The sequence below is a fragment of the Muntiacus reevesi genome, chromosome 18 (assembly GCF_963930625.1).
Source record: "Muntiacus reevesi chromosome 18, mMunRee1.1, whole genome shotgun sequence".
In the NCBI taxonomy this organism is placed as follows: Eukaryota; Metazoa; Chordata; class Mammalia; order Artiodactyla; family Cervidae; genus Muntiacus; species Muntiacus reevesi.
This window is the reverse complement of record NC_089266.1, coordinates 19,485,550-19,491,549: the sequence shown is the minus strand read 5'-3', so window position 1 is coordinate 19,491,549 and position 6,000 is coordinate 19,485,550.

Genomic DNA, 6,000 nt, shown 5'->3' with positions numbered 1-6,000 from the left:
TTCTGTTTGGGTTGTTTTGTTTTGATTTTTAATTTTATTTCTTGCTGGCTGCACTGGGTCTTCATTGCTGCTCTCGGGCCTTCTCTAGTTGCGGGGGGGCTGCTCTTTGTCGCGGCGAGTGGGCTTCTCACTGAGGTGGCCTCTCGCTTCGGTAGTCGTGGCGACTGGGCTCAGCTGCTCTGCAGCATGTGGAGTCCTCCTGGATCAGGGATCGAACCCGTGTCCCCTGCATTGGCAGATTCCCATCCACCGGACCATCAGGGAAGTCCCCATTTGGATTTTGCAGGTGGGAGGTGTGAACAAGAGACCAGAGGGGAGGAGGTGGGCCAGGGGATCTATTCCTGAAGGCAGTGTCCCTACACCAAAGTCCAGGGCTACTGTTAGGCTCCTCCCCTCAGCACGCAGTTCTATCTGACTTTCAGCAACATTTCAGGCCTGGAAGGGTTAATGGCTCCCAGTTTGCAAGCCCCAGAACACGACTCTCTTTTGTAATAGATTTCCTTCAACCCGACCCATAATTTTATAAACAGCACCTTTCTTAAACTCTCAAAGTAAACAGTTGGAGCATACATCTGCTTCCTGCCGGACCTCTGCTTATCTCCCAGTGACTGTCAAATTAATTATCTCCTTCCAGAATAATCTCCACTGCTTTCTATTCAACTACTCACTTAAATTTCTCACAGTGCCTCACACTCAAAACACCCAAGCCTGGTATGGTGTGATAAAAAAATATACGTGGTCTTTGTCCCTGGTTTTTGGCAGAGCTCCTAAAACCCTTGGAATTTCTAAGTGATAAGAGCAATAAAGTTGTCTTGATATTCATAACAAATCCCTTTCAACCACACCCTAGTTTATGTTAATGAGGTGACTGTTGGTAAGGATGGGGTCTGCTTCTTAGGGGAACAACCAGTGATTAGAAGGTTGGAACTTTCAGTCCCGCCCTCCTGACCTCCCAGGAAGTAAAAGGGACTGGAGGTTGGATCAACGGCCAACAGGCAATGAGGTAATCATTCATGCCTATGTAATGAAGCCTCCCTAAAAACCCAAAAGGATGGTCTTTGGAGAACTTCTGGGTTGGTGAATGCAAAGAGATCTGGGCAGAGTGGGGTGTGTGGAAAGAGCATGAAAGTTCCATGACTTTCCCCCATGCCTTGCCCTTGGCATCTCTTCTGTCTGACTGTTTCTGAGTATACATCCTATTATAATAAATCAGTAATTTAGTAAGGAAAATGTTTCTCTGAGTTCTCTGGGCCACTTTAGCAAATTAATAGAACCTAAGGACGGTGGTGGTGGAACCTCTGATCTATAGCCAGGGGGTCAGAAGCACAGGTGAAAACTTGGGCTTAAGACTGCCCTCTGGCGAAAAAAAAAAAAACAAAAAAAAAACCACGACTGCCCTCTGGGGACTTCCCTGGTCATTCAGTGGTTAAGAATCCACCTTCCAATGCAAAGCATGTGGGTTTGATCCCTGTTGTTGCAAATAAGGTCTGGTGCAGCCAAAATAAATAAATAAATATTTAAATATTAAAAAAAAAAAAAAAATACTGGCCTTTGGGGAAGCCACAAAGCTCAGCCTCCCTCCCCTCTCCCCAAGAGAAAACTCGCCTCTGAATGGAGGGTTGGGGGAGGACAGTCTTGTAGAACTGAGCCCTTAAACCTCAAACTCCAGGTAGACGGTGTCTGAATTGAGTTGAGTTGTAGGATACACAGGCTGTGTCCCAATAATTGCTTGTCGGATGTTTGGGGAAACACCCATATACACACATTGAAACTGGGTCCAGAACCCACCTTTCTCTGGGTCTGTGCACTATAGCCTGGTTCCTCCTGGCTTTTGCATAGCCTTCTTCTCAAAACGCTCCTCCTCCACTTCACACAGAAAATTCCTCCCCTTCGATATCACTTTCTCAAGGAAAGCACCCCGAGCCCCGAGCCTAGACCAAGAGCCCCTGCTCATCCCATGCCTAGCCCCGCTTTACCCTTCCTCTCTAGCTAGCGTCAGTGTGTGGCTTATTCAGCCACGTCTGTCTTCACTAAACTCTAACCCCCGTGAGGGCAGTTTGCATCTGCTCTGAACACCACAGTAAGTGATTTCAGGGCCTAACACAGAGAAGGCCTCTGAAAGTCTGTTGACTGATACATGAAAAATAGACAGCTATTTGCTGGGAAAATAGTTGGAAAAAAACAGCTAACAAATTATAGATTTAAGTAGCTTCAAGTTCCACAGATGACTCAACAAAGAAGACATTCTTAGGCTCCCAGCTGAAAATTAGAAAGAAGCTGAAAACCCAAAGGACCGGTTAGAGGATGGAGAAACCTTGGCCTCTGGCTTCCCAGGAGAGGTTTACTTCCCAGTAAGCGGAGACCAAACTCTCAAAGCAGCTGATGACGGGGAAGGCATGACTAAGAGACATGCTGCTATTTTTCAAGATAGACTGATTCCCAAAGATCCCAGGGTGAGACAGAGTGTGAACTGAATCCTGTTCAACCCTGGGGCTTTCAGGTAGGACTTGATCTTTTTGTTGAAGGTCACAGACTTCTTGGTGGTGACCTCTTGCCTCAGCCTCTGTGACATTCCAGTTCCCTGTCCCCTTTAGGATGCTGTGAACATCATAAAAACAGAAAAAACATCCACAAACACCACAGTGAGAACCCATTATTAGACAGTTGCACTTCAGTGATTATCATATCTCATCAACTATGGATGTTGATGTTCACCTTCCTCATCCCTGTATATATTTTAATTACTTTCTTGTGTTCCCTTTCCAGGATTATCTGATACTATCCTAGGTTCACAGCAGTTTTTCCCCCCTATATCTTTGACAAGGTTACAGTAATTTTCAGAACCAAGAGAAAAAATACTACTATCTCTGACCAGCCGAGATTAGCTTTCTGCATTGTAAATCACTTGATTCTGGACAAGGATATGACTCTATCCAACCCAAGCTCCTCTTTTCTGTTTAAACTTGACTTGCTACATCAATAGATTGTACAAATTCATCCCTTGGAGTCTGGTGTCTCTCACCATAATAGTGCATTCTACAATTTTACTGAGCCAAATCCTACTGTCTCATCATATGAATGTATGAGTAGTATTGACTGGATCTGTTTCAAGTAATAAAAATGTATATGTGCTTTATCATATCTCATTTGACTAACAGTGAGTTTTGGAGGTTTCCCCTGCAGAATATTTGGGTAATTCTTCATCTTAGAAAACTTTGGGGTTGATCCACTCTGAGATCCCCACACATATAATTTCTATTTATTGTGTGTGACCACTGATCTTGATCAATCTTTCCTGTTCTTGGTACAATTTCTACCTTTCCCAGAACTATCTGTCTCCCATTAATTTATTGTGGTCACACTTTGCTAACTACATAGTAAAAAAATGTATAAGCTTACTAATTTAGTTTTAAAAATCCCTATTTGTTGACACTCCTCTATTAATTAAAGCTAACATATTCTGGTATATTTATCCTTTTAAGAAATTACATGTCAACTTCTTTGTCTTGAGACTTTCTCACATTCAACTCATTTCAGTCAATCATAATTTTTTTTTTTTTTATGTCAAAACTGTTGCATTTTAGTCAATGGCTTCCTTATCCTTCTACCGTTACCTGCCTGAAACCTTTGTTTTCTAGCCCTATCCTAAATTTTCCTTACTCCAAGATGCAGAGTCATCCTTCAAGAAGTCTCAGGTCATTTCAGTGAGAGTCAGGGGTTGGCAGAAGTGCACCTATTAATGGACTGCAGTCAGAAAAACACATTTCTGTTAAAGGTCATGAGTTCACAATGATTTTTCCAATAAAATTACATTTTTTTCTAATGTAAAATCTTTTATTTTACCTACAATATTTCTGCTTAAAGTTTGATTCTTTCACCCACAATATAATTGTACTTCCTTCTCTTTTTTTGTTCCTCATATTCCTTGGCAACTACCAATCATGCCATCTCTTTGTTGACAATGATGTCCATTGGGTTGGTCTCTTTGTTCTTGTTGACCAACCTGTCCTTCCACGAACAGCAGGAAACACACACACACACACACATGCACCCACTCACTGGCCAGGGCCAGCATTCTTCTTGGAAGTAACCTCCTGAAGCCAGCCATCCATTTAAGACAATGACCCCTTCTGGAGTAAAATCATAAGAGAGTTTCAGAGAATGTTTAGTTAATATTCTTTTTTGCTGAGCTGACATTTGAGAAGCTGCCATTTGTTCTCAAACAGTATTTTAACTCAACCTTTAAAAATCATAGTTCTGGCTCTTCCTGATTATAAAAGTATCACACATAGGAATTACAAAGAAGACTGTTTCCCTAAGAAGTGTTGGCAACTATGGAAATTATAAAGATGACAATAAGAGTCACTCCAACCTCATTACCCAGAAATAACTCCTGCTAACATTTTGAAATAAGAAGTATGGAATGAAACTGAAAGAGCTGCTGAACTTTGGACAAATATTTCATCAGATTCATTAGCGATTTCTCTAAAACTTATTTCTTTAATATGAGAAATATTAAGAGCTAGTTGGGTTGTTATTTTTTTTATTATTATTATCTTAAACTTACAGAGTTGTAATGAGAAGTCATCATTCTGATTTAAAAGTTTGTACTCCAGGATTCTTGCCTGGGAAATCCCACGGACAGAGGAGCCTGGTGGGCTATAGTCCATGGGATCACAAAAGATTTGGGACATGACTTAGCAACTAAACAACAACAAAATGGATCTACAGACCTTAAAGGAAAATTCAAAATTGACAAAGTTTGTTCTTTCATGAGAAAACATCTGAGTTAAAACGCCCTTACAATAAAAACAGCAGAACAAAAACTGTGGGGTCCAAAGGTCTCAGAATTTCCCTAATTTTTTTCCTTTTTGTTTTGTATACTTTAGGTATCTTTAAATTAACTAATATCTCTTAACGAGTAACATTTGTTTTCAGGTAGTTAAACTTAGTCAACTGTCCCATAAAAATCAGAAGACCTCCCTGATGTCTAGCTGGATAATTACAAACCTATTTTTTAATTAAAAAAATAAAAAGTTTAAGGGACTTCCCTGGCATTCCAGTGATTAAGATTGTGAGCTTTCATGGCAGAAGGCACAGGTTCAACCCCTGGTCAGGGAAATAAGATTCCACATGCCTTGAGGTGCGGCCAAACAAATACATGAATAAAACTTTAAGAACTAAGCTTACTTAGGTTCATTTTCCAAGAGAAGGGAATGGGGGAAGCTGAACGCTAGGCACAATAACCAGGACTGCTGTCAGCAGGGAAGCATGGGAACAGACACACTGCGTGCATCCGTATGCACTATGTCACGCCAGGCGTGTCCCACACTTTGTGACCCTATGGACCATACCCCACCAGGTTCCTCTGCCCATGGGATTCTCCAGGCAAGAGCAGTGGAGTGGGTTGCCATGCCCTCCTCCAGAGGATCTCCCTGACCCAGGGATCGAACCTGCATCTCTTAGGTCTTCTGCAACGGCAGGCTCTAACTAGCAGGTGGGTTCTTTGCACTAGTGCAAGAGCTCCCAAGTGCCCCTGCTGTCCTGACGCCTCCCTGGGGACTCCCAGCAAGGGGCCCCCAGGATTCTGCTCCTGCCCCTCTTGGATCGACACCATCCTTCAAGGCCAGGAGTGGCCCTTTATCCCTCTCTCTCCCTCACTCCCACATGCAGTGGGTCGGGAAATCCCAAGGGCTCTCTAACTTTCGAAGTGTATCCAGAACCCACCTCTTCCCATCGGCAGGAGGCATGGCAAGAAGCAAGGGAGTCTGTCAGGGGGCTGATGCTGTCGTCCAGGTCAGAGAAGATAGCATCAGCCCCCTGACAGGCCCCCTTGCTTCTTGCTATGCCTCCTGCAGTCTTTTTTCATGAGAACAGCCATAGCGATTTTGGGGGGAGCGGGAGCTGCACGGGGTCTTCACTGTGGCCTACAGGGGCTGTAGTTTCGGGGCTCTGACTTTTGTCTAGTTGAGGTGAGCAGGCTTAGTTGCCCTGGAGCAT